The sequence below is a fragment of the Protopterus annectens genome, chromosome 1.part2, assembly GCF_019279795.1.
Source record: "Protopterus annectens isolate FY-2018-M chromosome 1.part2, PAN1.0, whole genome shotgun sequence".
NCBI classification, from domain to species: Eukaryota; Metazoa; Chordata; order Ceratodontiformes; family Protopteridae; genus Protopterus; species Protopterus annectens.
In genome coordinates, this window is record NC_056727.1 from 82,288,737 (window position 1) to 82,306,975 (window position 18,239).

Sequence of the window (18,239 nt, forward strand, 5' to 3'; positions counted from 1 at the left end):
CCAAAATATTTTGTCAACAAAAAATCAACGGCTTAAATCATAAAATCTACACTAACTGTCTCAAAGGCTTGTCCCTCATCTTAGTATCATAAAGACTACTGGGGGTGAACTCTGACTCACTTACACAGCCTCAACAGACTCCATTCTCTCTTTGACCTACTGCATATCCACAAGTCCAGTAGTGGAATAAACATCTGACCTAGAGATCTTAATCTATTCTGCAACATAAATAGAACACGTTGAAGGGAGGGGTATGTGTCTTCAAGAACATCACTTCTTTGTAATCATCTTCCTAGCCACATAAAGTAAACTATGTTCCTTACTCTATTTAAATGTAATCTGGATGAACAGATGGGAAACTGTAAATGTACCCCTGGTTTTGGATAGGAGTGACATATAACTGTTCTACCCAAATCTGGGTTATTCATACTTAAATTACAAGGGCTAAAAACTTTGTGGTAATACAGGGCAAGGCTTCTAAAGACTGTCACTGATCAATGACCTTGTAAAGTGCCTAGGAACCTAGGTCTGTGCTGGCATAATCTTTTAAATATGTATCCTTTTAAGTAATAGTGTATGATATTTTGGACAAAGTTCTGTCATAGCCAGAATTGATTTTAGTCAGATATTTATAACTGGATGATATTTGACTTTTTGGGTGTAAGAAGTAAATGTTAGCAATGTAATCAATGTAAGGTTTTAAAAAGAAGCAGTGACATGTTACTGGTATGCCTGCCATTACTTACTGTTATAAAACAATTTATAAATAAGCTCAAGAAGCACTTGATTAAAATTTGACAGTGCATTTTGATTATACTAGTAACAATGCCCAACATGGTGTGTGTTATTAGGGAAATAATGTCCATCCAGGACTATGGTAGACCTCTACACCTCTTGAAGAGTGTTTTCCTCCAATAACAAACAACCTGGAGAGCATTATTGTGCTTAGAGGATGGGCTATCTGTTAAATTATATGCATTTTATTACTATTTTGATATAAAATAGTTCCTCCATGTAATGTTTCACATACACACATGCATAAACACACACATAGTCTCACACACAGCCAGCAATTACAGTCATTTTATTTTAGGAATACACTTCAGATGTCTCATTGTGAGCAAATGAATGAAATAAAATCATGAAATGCAAGACATTGTAGCTCTCTGCCCTGCTCATCATCTACTATCCATGATTTGTGCCTGATACTGCTGCTGTGTCCCTTAATTTTCCTGTAAATCACTGAGGTTTAACACACATGGGAAGCAGAAAATATAATCTTGATATACACAAACAGGCACACATTTACATATACAATCACACACACACAAACACACACACACACACACACACACACACACACACACACACACACACACACACACACACACACACACAAAACACACACACACATGAAGTAGAAAATATAAGCATTGATCTACAACAACCAAGACTCATGAAGGCTAGTAACTCATGCCTTATCAAATGAATTAATGGAACCATTGACATTCTCAAAAAGTTATCCTAAAACAGAGATAAAAGGAAAGAAGAGGTCAGAATTTAAAGATGCAGATAGCTAATAGGAGAGACAATGACATTTAGAGACATTTGACAGAAAATAAGTTGTAGGATTGTAACGACATTCATGAAACTGAAATGTAGCTTGAAAGGGAAAAGAAACAAAAGGACACATTGGCAAATCAAAGGTAATTCTTCTAGAGTGAAGAAAATAAGTTTCTGGTTAATATACCTGTAGTTTACCCAACATGAAAGAAATGGACAAAATCAGAAAAAATAGTTCTTAGCTGCAAGAGTTCATATTTCTTTGTTATAATATGCTCTTAATACGTGGGTGAAAGAAAATCTCAAATGTAAGCTTACACTGGGAAAAAAAACTTACATATTAGTATAAATGGTATTAGGCAGGGATTCCAATGCAACTGTGACACTCGGTTTTATGAATCTCAAACCATCTAGTAAAATGCTACAAAATTTTGCGATGTCATGATATGCATCAAATCCAAACCCTATGATTCCATAATCTTTGAATTCCTCAGAATTATTTAACAGCAACATACGAATAAGTAATTTTAAAGTCAAGTCTGTTGTCTAGTTACCCAGCAAAATAAGGAAAAATAACTAAAATATAAAAGGAAGTCTCTTAACTTTTATAAAGTAATGTACTAAAAAGTATCCAGTACATATTCATGGATATATTGTTTTCCTTTATTTGCTGTAAGACAGAACAGCATCATGATGAAATATTTTAAGGAGGTAATACACACCTACCATATTATTGACTGAAAAAATAAAAAATGCCACTTTTTGCCCAAAAGCTATGCCAAGCTGTACCCCATAGCCCTTACAACCTCGCTAAATATATATACATTTTCAAAGGCCTACTTCTTTAGGGTAAAAGGAATTCTCATTTTCAGGGAAAGCCTATTATCTATACTCTTAGGTACTACAATTTGTTTGGGTACTACATGTAGTTAGCAGGATTGTGTGGGATGCAGCTCCCATATTAGGTGTGAAACTGTGAACACTCCAGGCAAAAGTATCTTCTTCCTACCGCATTGCTTCTTCCATCTGTTAAAATGTTTGCTGCCATACAATATGATTTTGGTCTCATACAAAACATAATGTTGATCTGTTCAATTAATGTTTGTTTATAGTCAGAATACAAAGTTTTCATTTATACCAATGAGAGCTGCACACATATATTAGATATCCAATCAGATACTTTCTTTACACCAAAGTACCACCAACTTGTGAAATATCATTGACCATAGCACATGATAGGGAAATATATCCACTATAGATTTTACATTCAGCATTAAAACACCTTACAATGTTATGGAGATCATTAGGATTGCTGTCAAGAGACTAGCTGTCATTAATCAAATTATTCTGCAAAAATTAGCACTATGATTAAAATGCAGAGTAACCCATTGCACTTACCTAGTGACATCATCTAATTCCATTTACTGAATGAAAATAAATCCCAATATCATGGTCACAGTTATTTATGTTTAATTCATTAATTAGTTAATTTATTTTATTTATCCTTTGTTCATCAGGTTTGTGCTACTAGGCTAGTTTTCTCTTTCTTGGGAGATCTGACTTGGGTAAATTTGACCAAGTCATGTTAATACCACATCAGGTCTCCCCTGATGAAGTGTTAAATAAGTACAATGGGTTATTCTGCATATGCATCTTATCCTCTGCAGGTTTATATCACTCAAAGGATTCATAGGAGTTTCAAGGATATTTTAGTTTGATGACCATGTGTCCACTCTCAGGCTTTACCTACTTTCTGAAGGAGGTAGAGGAAAGTTAGTCCCAGGTAAATTTAATAGTATCCAGCCAGTCACCCAAATTTACTTTAAAGGAAAATATTGAATTCCATGTCTTCATTGCAGAAGGACTTTACTCCAAAGAAAAGGGAGGAGCTGGATGATAAATCTGGCTCACCAAACAACAACTATGACTGAAAAGATTTTGCTATGCTAAGAAACCAAACCAATAAAAACGCACAGAGCAAAGGATGTTGAAAAAAATTTAAAACAACCTTTACTCAATGCTTTTGTCCTCAAAATAAAATGGACTTCATAATTTTATTAAATCTATCTTTCGGCTGCATTCTGCTTATCTACTGATGAAGGCTCAGATCTGTGGTTTGAGTGTTAGCAGAGCTCTTTGCCTTACTGAGTTATAGGAGCTCAGGTATTTCTAATGGTGCAGTAAATGAGCGAATGATTACACCTAAGCAGTTGATAAGACACAAAATATAAGGACAAGGCTTCCTGGCTGTCCTGGTAACTAATATACTTGTGACCAGAGATCTTTTTATTTAGATATTTTTGTGGCTTTTGAATTTGTTGATATGCTGATAAGATACATATCAGAGACAGTGTTATTTTCTATAATTTGTCTGATCAGAGCCGAGTATAAAAGAATTATACAGTTTTTGGATACAGAAAAAATACATTGGGTTATTAGTTGTGCTAAGTAGCATTTCCTGACTACAGTTGGAAAGTAATGATCAAAGGAAAGGGAAATATCAACCCAAGTTCATAGGTCCTTGACTGCCTTTTAGTTTAGTAAATGAATGTTATCTATACTACATACTGAGGGCAATAGTTGTTTTCCAAAAGAAGCAATACTACATATTTTAGCATTCAATTTAAGGCCATCCATTATCTGCACACCAGGTATTGCCTAGGGCAAGCTCTTTTAGAAGGGACCAGATATCTGATTTTGTATTTATTTATTTATTGTTGTTTGACAATTACACCTAGTTTGCAGCTGTCAGAATATTTGGTTAACTAGAAGTCTTGATTATCAGTTTTTTAAATCAGGGAAGGCCCATTACAGACACCCTGGGGGATTCCATTAACTTAGCACTATTTGAAGAGGTACTTGTCACTCAACTATGAGAGTTCTATCTTTCAACCAGTTAGTTGTCCGTCTGACCTCATAAGCACCAATGTTTAAGGCTGATTGCTTCCTTACAAGTTTAGCATGAGGTATGGTATCAAATGCTTTGACCAGATAAGACAAGCTGTATGAATAGCGTGACCACTATTAATGGCTTGCATTACCCTCTCAAAGAAGTTAACAAGATTTAACAGGTTTGCTCTGCCCTTGATGTTATGGGTCAAGCCTAATGATATTCTCTTTATCATAATTAAAGAGATTAGTTATGATAGTTACAGACCAATTGCCATATTCACTAAGATCTTCACCTTCCATGCACAAGGTACAAAGTTTGATCCTGACCTCCGGCCAATGCCTGTTTGGAGTTTGCATGTTCTCCCAGTGTCTTTGTGAGGATTTTCCCACCTCTGAAAAACGTGATGAGTATTTCCACCTGAAATTGACCCAAGAACGGAGTTGTGAGCAGCAGCACTAACTGAAGATGATACCCTATAGGGGAATATTTGAATAGACCAACTGCATCTACTGGGTGCTCAATATCCTGAAGATTAAGAGAATGCGGATCACAGACTGTGCACCATGGCAGGGCTAGCCACAGTACAGTATAAAAGGCTCTAAGTGATTTGGTCATGTTGATTAACATCACCAAATGGGCATGGGTATTTACCAGTGTGAGCCCACCATAATGTCCAGTAGCCTTGGGTCAATAAGCTACTGTGTCCAGCTTGGGCTTCCTGGACTAGCTCTATTGAGCAAAAGCTGGACAGAAAACCAGTCAACTTGCTACACTCTTAAGAACTTAAACTTCAGCTAAGAATTGATACACTCAATGTAGGTTCACTAGCAGGACAGAACTTGGAAGTGTGGAAGTGGATGATATGATGGTAAGGAGAAGGCTGGACATCATATGCATCCAGGGGACAAATAGAAGGTTTAATGTGGCAAAGACACTTGGCTTGGGATCTAGGATCTACTATGCAGGAGGACCATATGGTAGAAATGGTCTGGGAATTGTGGTGAGAGAGACAGACTTCAGAAGGCAGCGTGGGATATGATCAGAATTTGTGACAGACTCATGGCAATCAAACCACAGCCTATTGATAGGGCAGTATATATAATCTCAGCCTATGCCGCACACCAACGTTGTGACAGTGAAGAAAAGAGCGCATTCAGATAGTAGTTCCAGGACCTGCTAAATAAAGCATGGCAAAAGGAATTGTTGTTGATAAAGGGTGACCTGATTGCACATATCAAGATAGACAGAACAGGATATGAGAACTACTGAAGTCCACTTGACTGGAGCAACAAGAATAAAAAGGAGAGGCCATTCTAGACTTCTGTCTGGCAAATGGCTTGATGGTAGTCAACACATGGTTGAGAAAAAGAGATAGTCACAAGATCACATCATGTGACTGGCCATAGAACTCAAGTAGAATTCATCCTAGTAAGAAAAGGGCACTGGAGTAGAATCAGAGATTACAAAGTCATCCCCAGTGAAACAATTGGCCCACAGCATACACCACTTCTTGCCATTATGGGCTGCAAGCAATGGACAGAGAAGGTTATAAGGTCAATAGAGAACTGGCTGAAGACCTAGAAGTTGACTGGAGAGAAAGCACAATGGTTCAAAGAATTACTTAGTGCTCTAGCACCTCAAGAAGAAGATGAAATAGGTGGAGCTGAAGAAGAATGACAGAGCCTCAAACCAGCATGTGTATGGACTACAGAACAGATATGTGGCTGAGCCAGGTATGAAAATAAGGTCCATAAGGAAAGCTGGTGGTAGAAAGCAGAAGTCCAGGAAATCATCAAAAGAAAGAAGGCGAGTGCAGGAAAAAGTGGAGGATAGAAAAGATGGAATAATCTAGTGAAGGAATACTGCTTAACTAATACAAATGCTAAGAGGTGAGTTGCAATAGCAAAGATCACAGCATCAGAAGCACTCTACCAGCTTTTGAAAGTGACTCAGTAGAACATGCAAATAAACTATATCAGGTTGCTAGGCAAAGGCAGAAAGATAAAGAGGATAGTCAGACACCCTTCATAAGGGATGCCAGCAACAACCTGGAGATGAAGGAGTAGTTCCATCAGCTTTTGAATGAAGAAAACCCGTCAAAAGCTGTACTATGGGAAACTCTACAATGACAGAAGAGAAGGATGCCATCAAAGAAGAAGTAAAAATCGCGCTAAGGAAAATTAAGTCAGGGAAAGTAGCAGGCTGAGATGAACTCACAGCAGATATGATAAACATGTTGAGTGAGATAGAGGTGAAATGGCTCCTGAGGGTTCTCAGAGCAGTATGGAGAGAGAGGCATATTCCAGATGATGAGAGAATAAGCATACTAGTGCCAGTGTTCAAGCACTAAGGGGACATTCACAAATGTGGGCAGTACAGAGGGATCAAACTCCTGTCACATTGCATGAAAGTTTTAGAAAGTAAGATCGATAGATGAATACTCAGACTAGTAAAACATAAGATGGGAAATGAGCATCCAACTTTGCATGCACAACTGCCTCAATATTTGCAGTGAGACAGATACTTGAGAAGAGGCAAGAAATGAGGAAAGAGTCCATATGGGCATTCCTAGACTTGTTGTAAGCATCTGACAAGGTCCCAAGAAAGCTGAGTTGGGCATTCTGCAGTGTTTCAAAGTCAAAGAAACAGTAGAATTAGTGCATCTATGTACATGGACCCAATGACTTGAGTATGGACAGAGCCGGAAGGTTCGCAGTGAGAGTGGGTGTGCAACAAGATTCATCTGTATGCCCTCTGCTATTCATACTGGTGATGAACTACATTAGCAAACAGGTTGGAGGGAACAGATCAACAAATTTGCTGTATGCAGACAATGCAGCATTAAAGGTAGACTCTCAGCAACAACTTTGGCAAAAGATAGGGGACTGGAATGCAAAACTTAAGGGACACGCAATGAAAAACTGAGTACACATAAGACAGTTTGCAGTAAATGAGGGAAAACAGAAGAAGCCAAGAATTGAGATAGAAAGGAAAATAGTGGAACAAGCTAATAGCTTCAGGTATTTGGGAGGGGTTGCTGAGGAGAAGGGAAGTCTGAATGAAGAGGTCAAAGCTAGAATCAGAGGGGCTGCAGCCAACTGGCACAGAGTGTCAGGTATAGTGTATGACAGAAGAATGGCAAAGAAGTTGAAAATTAAGGCTTACAAAACAATGGCGTGATCAGTACTGCTGTATGGTACAGACACCTGGGCAGTAAATTCAGAACAGTTGAGGAAGCTAGTGGTAACGGAGATGAAGTGGCTGAGATGGATGGTAGGATAAACAAGTAAACAGTGACAATACCTCACCAAACCAAAAGGCAAGTAGGCACAAAATGTTGCTAGATAAAAAACTTGATAATTTATTTGCAAAAATAATAAAATAAACATATGAGCACTTTTGTTTAACAAATGTAAACTTCATCAGACAAATGAGTAAAATCAATCTGAAATTTAAATAATACACTCTACTTTCTGATTGGATGAAACAACTGACATCATCTCAAGAAAATTAACCCCTCGTGTCCCATCATAAATTGAAGTTCTCTAGTATATATATATATATATATATATATATATATATATATATATATATAAAACTCTAAACATTTGCAAATTGTGCCAAACTGTTGTACATGAATCATAAACCTTAAATAATATGTAAATGAATAAATAAATTGATAAATAAATACATACATGCTGTTCTTAATGCATCTAGGATATACAGAATACACATCTTCTTATAAATGTTACAAAAATGCATATATATATATATATATATATATATATATATATATATATATAGATATAGATATACATACACACACACACACACACACACACACACACACACACACACACACACACACACACACACACACACACACACATATGTCCCTACAATAGGAAATTATTTTATACTATTTATTTATGCTAAATATCATACTGCCCCTTCAACTATTTTGTTTCTTTCTAGGGATTTGAGATTTAAAACATGTGTGATAGAAGTTATTTCATTGATGCCTGGCCACTTGTGTGCTCTCAATAAAACCTGCCATTTTAGTTCTTTTACTTCCAAATGGACAGCCCATGGTCTCTTTTCATCTATATCCACATGGTCAATGGCCATAAATCTAAAATTATGGTCAGTGTTGGCATGAACATGTCTTGCCAAGGCATTATTCAAGTTGTTCTTTTTGATGGCATATACATATTCATAGATTCTGTAGCTAAATTTCCTCTCTGTTTTACCTATATAAAATACTGGACACAGGTCTCATATAGCCACATATACTATTGCTTTTGAAGAGCAGGAGTGGCGGCTGGTGACTTCAAATCAAAGGGGGGGCTACAGGAGATAGCCAAATGGGTGAGGTCAATGGGAAGGGGTGTGGCCAATTTGAAAGGGGAGGGGCTATGCTCAAAACCACAAAAACTGTAACGTTAATTAAATACACTGCCCTGGGTACCAAACCATCATTATGAGAGTCAGATCAAGGCAAAATGAAGTGTAGAAGAAAAAAATTATTTCTATGCATTGGCTGCATGACAGTTTACTTAATGTCTAGATGGAAACAAAAAGGTTGTGAGACATGAAAAAATAAATTACTTTTTTAAATACATTACTGGAATGCCAGTCAAAATCAAGTATAAGAAAAACAAGCAGCACTCAACTCAAACCACTTCTCCTTGCACTGCACTTCTAATTATCATTTAAAATCAGCTTTATTAAAGTACCAAGTAACATGCTGAAAGTAGCAATCTCTGTGAAATGTTTCTTATCCAAAAAAGACCTGCTGACTGACAACAACTATCTACTTGTTTCATGGGGAAAATGTGATCAAAGTAAAAAAATGAACAGCAAACAAGAAACAAGCTCAAGATAAATTGCTTAAAGGATTACTGCACAGGTTATGGACCACACATGATAGATTGGCATTCTGTTTAGTTTACAGGAAAGCCTGCAAAGATGACTGCAAGTCTCCAACAAATGTAATGAGCTTCTTAAAATAATGCAATCCTGTCCTTTATTACAAATACTGTCATATGCATTTCACTGCCCAAGGCTTATATGTTATCTAGTTATGTAAGTATTCTCTGCATGACAACAACAGAAAGGCTTTCAGTGTTGGCAATTCTTTTACAGTATGCTTATTGAAGCTTACTTGCATCTTACAATCTCAGACAAGCTTACCTGATGGTCATTAAAGCATTGCTACTTAAACACAGAGCAACAGGCACTTTCTGAATAATGTTGTTTCTTTCGGCTTTTTCCCGGTTAGGGGACGCCACAGCGGAACTCCGGTCCACTAATGATTGGCAGTAGATTTTTACGTGCCGAGTTGCCAGCCCTGAAGCACAACCTTCAATGAAGGAATGCCCAGTCACGCATGTATCCACACAGAAGACGCTCTAGCTGAGAATCGAACATAAATCAATAGTATAAAAATATGACAGAAACCAGAACATTCTGCAAAATCAAGGACAAATGAAAAGCCACTGTAGTACTTGTGTCTACCTTGGATTGAGGGATACTCTGCACATTTACACTGCATAACTGCTCCTTGCCTTGCTTGGACACATCCAGAGTCACTACATGGGGGATTGGGGTGCAACAAGTATGTCACAATTTGAAATGTCTCTGGCTGACTGTGATGGCCCTGACACATTTGTCATACCTCTCAACCTCAGAGCAAGAAATCTGGACAAAGCCATACACAGAAGTGGGACAAAGGCCCAAAAATAAGGACAATTGTTGAATATTGCTCTTATAAACTTAGAAAGATAATAGAATAGTAGGACTTGCATTAGTATGAATTTTCTGAAGGGTATGAAATCTGAAATTCAAATGTCTGTCATTATTTTCTAACTTCAGTCTTGAATGATTTGCAACTAATTTGTCAAATAAACACAATTTTATGAAAAATGGACCGAAAATGTGATGCAGAAATATAAATTAGTCACACAATACAGCTGGGAACCTGTCAAAGAAGGGACATTTTTTAAATATTATTACTGCTAACTTGAGCAGCTGACAAAAATAAAAGAATCTACATGCATTTCTGAAATAAAAGTAGTCTATAAGTCTGATTATTACAGTTATTTAGTAATTGTAAACCCTCTATGTTTTCTTCCAAAATTGACATTTTGCGTTGGGATTATTAGGGGAAGAGCAACATTTTGAGTCAAAATTGGGGACGGTTGAGAGGTCTGGATATTGTCTAATTCTATAAAGCAACTTACCTCTCAACCTGTTAATACTTGAAATCTGGACAAGGCCAAATATATTGGGGGAACGTATAAACAGTACTAAAAACTGTTCTTGTATAGACTCAGACAGTGGATAGAATAGCAGGTCTTGCTTTAGCATGCATTTTTCTGAAGGTTATGAAATCTGAAACTCAGTGTCTGTCATTATTTAGTGACTTAATTCCTAAATGATTTGCCAGAAAACCACAAATTTTATGAGGAGCAAACCAAAAATAAGAAGCAAAAATCTATTCATTCTGTGAAAATCTGGACAGTTGAGAGGTATAGTTCAGCTGGGGGCTGTCTTTGAGTTTGCCGCCCTTCCCCTCACAAAATCATGGTCAAATGGAGCCTCCCCCTGGAGCCATTCTAATGAACCATTACTTGGCTATTTCACCCAATTTACCATAAACACTAATGTGCATATTGCTTTACTTCTACGATGATTTGGACTTCATTTGAAAGTTTTATTTTGCATTTTACAACACAAACACTAAGGCATCTGCTAAACAAAGCAATGCAGTCTCACAATGAAAACACACTTAGCATTAAAACTTTTCTGCCCATGAAACTGACATTCATTGAAACAGCATTGAAACCCACATTCAAAGAAAATACATTTGGCTAGTGGCAGATAAAGATTAACTTTGGGCTATTTTCAAATGAAAGGCCCCTTGCACACAAAACATATATGTGTTCTGTGATGCACCTTCCTGATTGCATTAAATTATATTCCTTATATAATACAATACAGTTGTTAGAAGGTGTTGTTACAGGTGTTAGAAGGTGTTTTAAATTTATTGTTTTGAACATTTTTCCAGTAAACTTCTTCTTCTTCTTTCGGCTTTTGCCAGTTAGCGGTCGCCACCGTGGAACTCCGGTCCACTAATGATTGGCAGTAGATTTTTACATTGCCAAGTTGGCAGCCTGACACCCAACCTTCAATGAAGGCACATCCATTTTGCGCATGCCTTTCAAACACCACTCGACCACAGGGAGGACATACAGACTTCACACAGAAGGCGCTCCAGCCAAAAATCGAATGGGAGTATGTATTGCTGTGAGGCGACAATGCTACTGCTGCACCACCATGGCTTCAACATTTTTCCAGTAAACAATGGAACAAAATGCATGCACTGATAATGTCAATACTGCCCAACTGAGAACATATCCATCATAAAAGTCTACTCAAACTTCTACAATCCACCAGTATCATTAAATATGCACAATCTCTGTAGAACTAAAAGTCATCTAAATAATTCCACATTAAAAAGATCTGTAACTAATATCTAGCATTTGAGTTAGAAACTTTTATAGATATTTTATGAAATCATAGATTTAAGATTATTTTTTTACATTTATGTATTTTGGGTCAGTTAATGAGACTTGGCACTTTATTTGTTTGATTAAGATCACCCCTAGATATTTGATTGCTCATAAGTTAACATTGAGTATTAGAATAAACATTTGAATTTGAATCATAGTTAAGCATTAGCAACCATTCATGTGGCCTACTACCACATTAATAGGTTTGTAAAACTAGCAAGCTCAGCTATATTACATCTCGGACGGTTTTGTCCATCAATATTATTGAGCTTAACAATGATTTCAAACTATTTTATCTAGGTTGTTTGCTTATCCAGCAAGTCGTAGTAAGAATTTAAATTGTTTTAAAAATAATCTATATTTCAACTTTTATATTTTATAACAGACTTATTATACTCATGCCCTTGAGCATTATTACATTGAGCATTTTCATCTCTTAGCTAATGAAATAGCATACGTCTCATAATCTACCTAGGGCTCCACACTTTATACATTAGCTTTTATCAGGCAAAGGACCAATATATGGACATCAAATTCAGCCCTATATGTAGCCTTTGCATATGTCAATGTAGTTAACATGAAAGACTTTAGTCTTTAACAGTTTTTTTACTATTGTGAAAGCAAGTCCATTTGTCATATAAGCATTTTATAAAGCGTAAGACGCACCTAGATACATGAGAGATATTTCAGCGCCATTTGTTAGTAAGGTATTACTGATGCTGTTTCAGACTTGAAAATAGTTTTATAGTATTCATACTATTTGAATATACCAACACTGAGAAGGTTATACAAGCGACATAGAGTTACAGATCTATTGAGCCTTCCCAGTAAAGTTTATGTTCAAGAGTAACTGATAAGTCTCAACGAACAGTGATTTTTGCCTTTAATAAAGCACTTTTAGACAGACCAATAGGAAAGTCTCCAAAGGATTTTCAAGAGTAGATTGATTCACTTTACTTTGTTTTTTCCGGTCATTACTTGGCACTTGCAGTAGTCCAATACTACTGTTTTATTAGCACGAGGATATTAATGACAATCAGGTATGATATATCAACGCAATGGTTTTATAATGAGAATGTTTACCTAACATAGTTTTGTAACGTTTGTTCTTACATCTACTCGTTGTTCATCAGAGTTACAACAGAGTTTCAGTAAATGGTTGCATTAGGTATTACTCAATGAGATCAAATTACAGACTAATTGAAAAACTAGACAGGTTTTAATTGATCAAAGCTGCTAATCAGAATTGCATTTTTATTGGTTGCTGTTTACTATTTGAACTAGGTTGTATTCACTGTTTAATGAGATCTGAAGAAGCGTGCATCCAGCACGCGAAAGCGCTTATCTTTTCTGTTTTTTATGCTGTTTTGAATAAAAGAAGATTTCCTCACTTCTCGTGGTGTGTCCCGTGGTATTCTACTTGGATATTCACTGAATTCAGTTCTCACCATAGCTCACAACCTTAGCACAAAAAACCTGGACAAAGCCAATAATGGGGGAATACAATCCCAAAAATAGGGACACATTTTAAATATTCATCTTATAAACTTAGAAAATTGCTAGAATAAAAGGTTTTGTGTTACCATGTACTTTCTGAAGAATACGAAGTCTGAAATTCAAATGTCTGTCATTTTTAGTTATACATTTGTTAACCAGGAAAGTCTGACTTGGAACAAAAGCCAATTTTCAGCAAAGGCCCAGGGAGAAACATTCCAGACACGTCTTTATAAGATGGGAGGACACCAGAGCACACCCACAAGTAGGACATGCAGACTCCACACTGAAGGCACCCCCAGCCAAGAATCAAACCAGAGAACCTATAGCTGTCAGGCAACAATGCTAATATTGCACCACTGCACTACTGACTGCATAAAGAAAGAAAAATACAGAAACTACAGATTTTATGAGGAACAAAACAAAACAAATATGAGGCAAAATCTGCAGTTTTTTTACAAATGGTGAAGGGTAGGGAATTAAGGCTCTTGCCACTTGAGCCCAAGATACAGGGTTCAAGCCTTATGGTATTCTCTACCCACCACCATGTAGGAACTGGGGCATTACATCCGCACTCTGATCCCCTTGTGATGTTTACTCCAGGACTTTTGCTTTTATTTTATTCTTTTCTTTTCTTTTTTGTTTAATTTTATTTACTTGTTTTTACAGCTGGGGGGGCTGCAGTCCCGCAGCCCAATGGCACAAGTCGCCTCTGATCTACCTTTGATACTGTATTCCAGATTATTAATAATGAATGAATCACCTACTTTAATTTTAGGACACCATATGCATGTTCCTCATTTTAATGTACCCGAACGGTTGTACCCATGCAGATGGTGTCCACTCTTGAGGAGATCTTTTAAATTTCTACCCTTCCTGTATGTTATTGTTGGCCTGTCACCTAACCGGGTCCTAATGTCTACATCCTCCATAAGGATGTCCCAGTTCTTCTGAAAAATCTTTCTTAAACTGTCAGAACCTGCACTATAGGTGATGGTTAAATATTTCAGAAATACATTACTGTTCCTTCTATTTGTATTCTGATCTGAAAAAGTATTCTGAGTGTGGTTAGGTACAATAGCTTCCAAACTAAAAGAATCAATGTAGCCTCTATGAGAAAAAATTTTTATCCAAGAATTCTGTGTCACATGAAACAAACTAGATTCGCAAATCAAATGGCCCAAAAGCAGAATCCTTTACAAAAGCATTCTATGGACACCTACAGGAATGCATGGAGCATGCTATCCCAAATAAAATCAAGACTCACTCCTCCAAAGGCAGGAGACTTCTCTGGTGGACCCCGGCCATAAATAAGCTATACAACAGAAGGAGAAAGCTACTACATGACAGAGCAAAATCCCAAAAAGGGAAGGCATCACTGATCAGTAATAGCAAGAAACTACGATCCCTCATAAAATCATCTAAGGCCAGCTTCAAAAGAAAAATTGCACAAGACACTAAAGATAATCACAAGGCCTTCTTTGGTTATGTCAGAAACCTGGGAGGCAACTCCCAGATATGATCTGAGTTAGTGCAAAATGACAAAAAATACACTGAACCCACAGACATTGGCAACATCCTGGCAGAAAGGTTCAGTGCAAACTCCCCCCCCTTCCCCCCCAAAAGAGCAAATGTGTATCCCAACAGAGTGTAGCCTTCCTGAGATCACAGATGCACAGGTGAGAGCTGCCCTCTCCAAAGCAAAAAACACAGCATCAATGGGACCAGATGGTGTCCTGGGCTGCGTCTTACACGAGCTCCAAGAAGAACTAAACCCTCATATAAAGTCACTGTTTAATCTCAGCCTTACTACAGGATATGTACCCAAGGAATGGCGTACAGCAACAGTGGTCCCACTCCACAACAGACCCCAGAAACTATCGCCTTATAAGCCTGACTAGCCTGGTCTGCAAAGCTATGGAACGTATCATCATGGAAATCATAAACTAAGACATTGGGAACCTCCAGACACTGAATCCTACCCAATTTGGCTTTGTTAAGGGCAGATCTTGCCTCTTGAACCTGGTCGACTTCTTTGAAACAGTTACCAAAGCCATAGATGAAGGGAAGGTAGTCCACACAGCCTACCTGGACCTCGCAAAAGCCTTCGACACAATACCCCACTCGGGAATCATAAATAAGCTCACCAGCTCAAATATCAACCCCTATGTCACAAGATGGGTTGCAAACTGGCTCAGGGATAGAACCCACATGGTCAGAATAGCAGGTGCCATGTCAGACTCTAAACCAGTTACAAGTGGTGTCCCACAAGGCTCAGTCCTGGGACCTCTCTTATTCGGCATATATTTCTCCGAGGTACAGGCTAACAGGGGTGGACTATGGCTGACCAAGTTCGCAGATGACTGCAAACTGGGTGCTGTAATCAACTCTCTGGCTGACACAAGTATCCTCCAAAAGGGTCTCACAGAGATGGATAACTGGTGCCAGAGCCATGGCCTAAAGCTAAATGCCAAAAAGTGCATAGTCATCCCCTTTGGGAAAAACAAAGTGCCCACAAATTACAACATAGGTGGTAATCCATTAAGTACGGAAGACGTAATTAGGGACTTGGGGACCCAAGTAGATAGCAATATCTCCTTTGACAATCACGTTGCCAAAGTGGATAGAAAGACCTTCTATATAGCCCACCTTATCATGAAAGGGCTCACATCTAGATCAAGAGAGGTCATTGTGTCCCTCTACTCATCACTTATCAGGCCCATAATTGAGTACAATGCCCCGTTTGGGATGTACCTTACCCGACACCTGCAACAACTGGAAAGACCCCAAAAGTATCTCACCAAGAGGATCAAGGGGCTCAAACAGATGCCCTATGAAGTTCAGCTAAAGAAACTCCAGCTCTACTCAGTTGCATACCGCCTACTCAGAGGCAATCTGTGTCTGACGTATAAAGCCATGTCCAACCCAGAATTAATGGACATTTTTCACCTCAGGAAATCTAAATCCCTTAGAGCTACACGCTCCAGGGACTTGAACCTCAGCACAAAAATATTATGGTTGTTATCATGATCATGGTTCTCATACAATAACAATCAATTCAACTTTCTTAGATACATTTTTAAATCAATGACAGTGTCAACAACATTAAACCTTCTAACGGGTACAAATGTCACGCCTTTTGAAAGTAAATCTGCTATTGACTCATCTATGCAAGACTCTGAGTAATTATATACAGCAAAATCTTTCTGTCTATTCAATATCACTGTACATGAGTAATCATGTTACTATTGTCCAAACTTGGAATAATTACATCCTGCTCTTGGTTAACAAACTCATCAACCACTTGTTCACAAAAAATGTTGTCATGGGGCACACTTATGTTCTCCAGTTCCTGGTTTTGGGCCTGGCCCCTTGAAACCATGGGGCTTAAAACCCCACCTGAGGTTGCTGTCTTTTATTGTTGTAATTCACTTTATTCTTTATTCTTTCACTTCTTCTTAGTTCAGGGTACTCTTTATCAAAGTTAAAGCCCAACTCATCCTCTCTCGCAACACTCCCCCGGATTCACTAATCCTCCATGCAGGACTACTCTAGTCCTGCACGGAAGCACCAGTTTAAGAGGAGAATGGCAGCGTGCCATGCATATTAAGGAAGGCACGCTGCCTGAACACCTAATGCTACACGGAGCGTGGACGAGTGCAGGGGGCGTGGCTGAGACCAGAGCTCTCTGAATAAACATGCCCCTGCAAAGTAGAACAGATGAATGTGTACATAAAAGAGCCAGACCGCATATAAGTGTCGGCATATCCCCACCAACAGTCCCCATGTGTTAACAGCAAAAGTACATTGAAATAAAATGAAGAAACCATTGTATTTATTTTTTTCAAAACCCCAAGTACTGCTAACCGTAGGTGGATGGTTTGCCCACCGCTTAAGTACGGTTAAAGCAGCTGAAAAGGCTGAAGAGAATAACAAGGGATATATATGCAAATGAAGCAGCACAGCAATAGTGTAGTGGTTAGAGCATCTGCCAATGAACAGGCATTCCTGGTTTGAGTACCAGTACAGTACATATAATTTTCCATGTGAAATCTGTATAGGAACATATTTCTACATCCTTTTGCCATATAACCTACATAATAACATTTAAATGTCAACTGGAGTACTGCATGAAATGCACATGTGAAGTGTCGGTGTCATAATGAATAAGGCACTAGTAAGCAAATTTATGCACAAATAAGCAGTAGTAAGCATGTCTAAGTGAATTTGTGCTGGGGTAAGCATTGCCTACACAGAATAAGCAAAGTAGAAGCTAACTGAGTGTAAGAAACTGTAACCGGAGGTTAACAGTGCTTACCATCACACAAACCCATGCAAACCCACCTACAGCTGCTTTAAAATGCCTTAAACACTCTGGATCCAATGGCCCATGTTCTGCCCAGCAACAAAATAAATTGCCTCTGCAAGGCTCAAACTGAGGACCCTGTACACTATAGTCACAGTAGTTTAACACTAAGCCATCATAACAATAGATATGCATGAGGTATCAGCAAACTAATTCTCACCACAGGAAAATCAAACCAAACATGTGAACTGAATCTATGTAGAGTGTGAAGTGGTATAACCTGCTATATAACATATTTATGTGAACTGGAGTACTGCAGTAAGGCCAGATGTGAGGTGTTATTGCAATAAAGTGCTCCCAGTTCCCAGGACCCCATAAAGCGTACGTACACATGAATCACGGATACAAG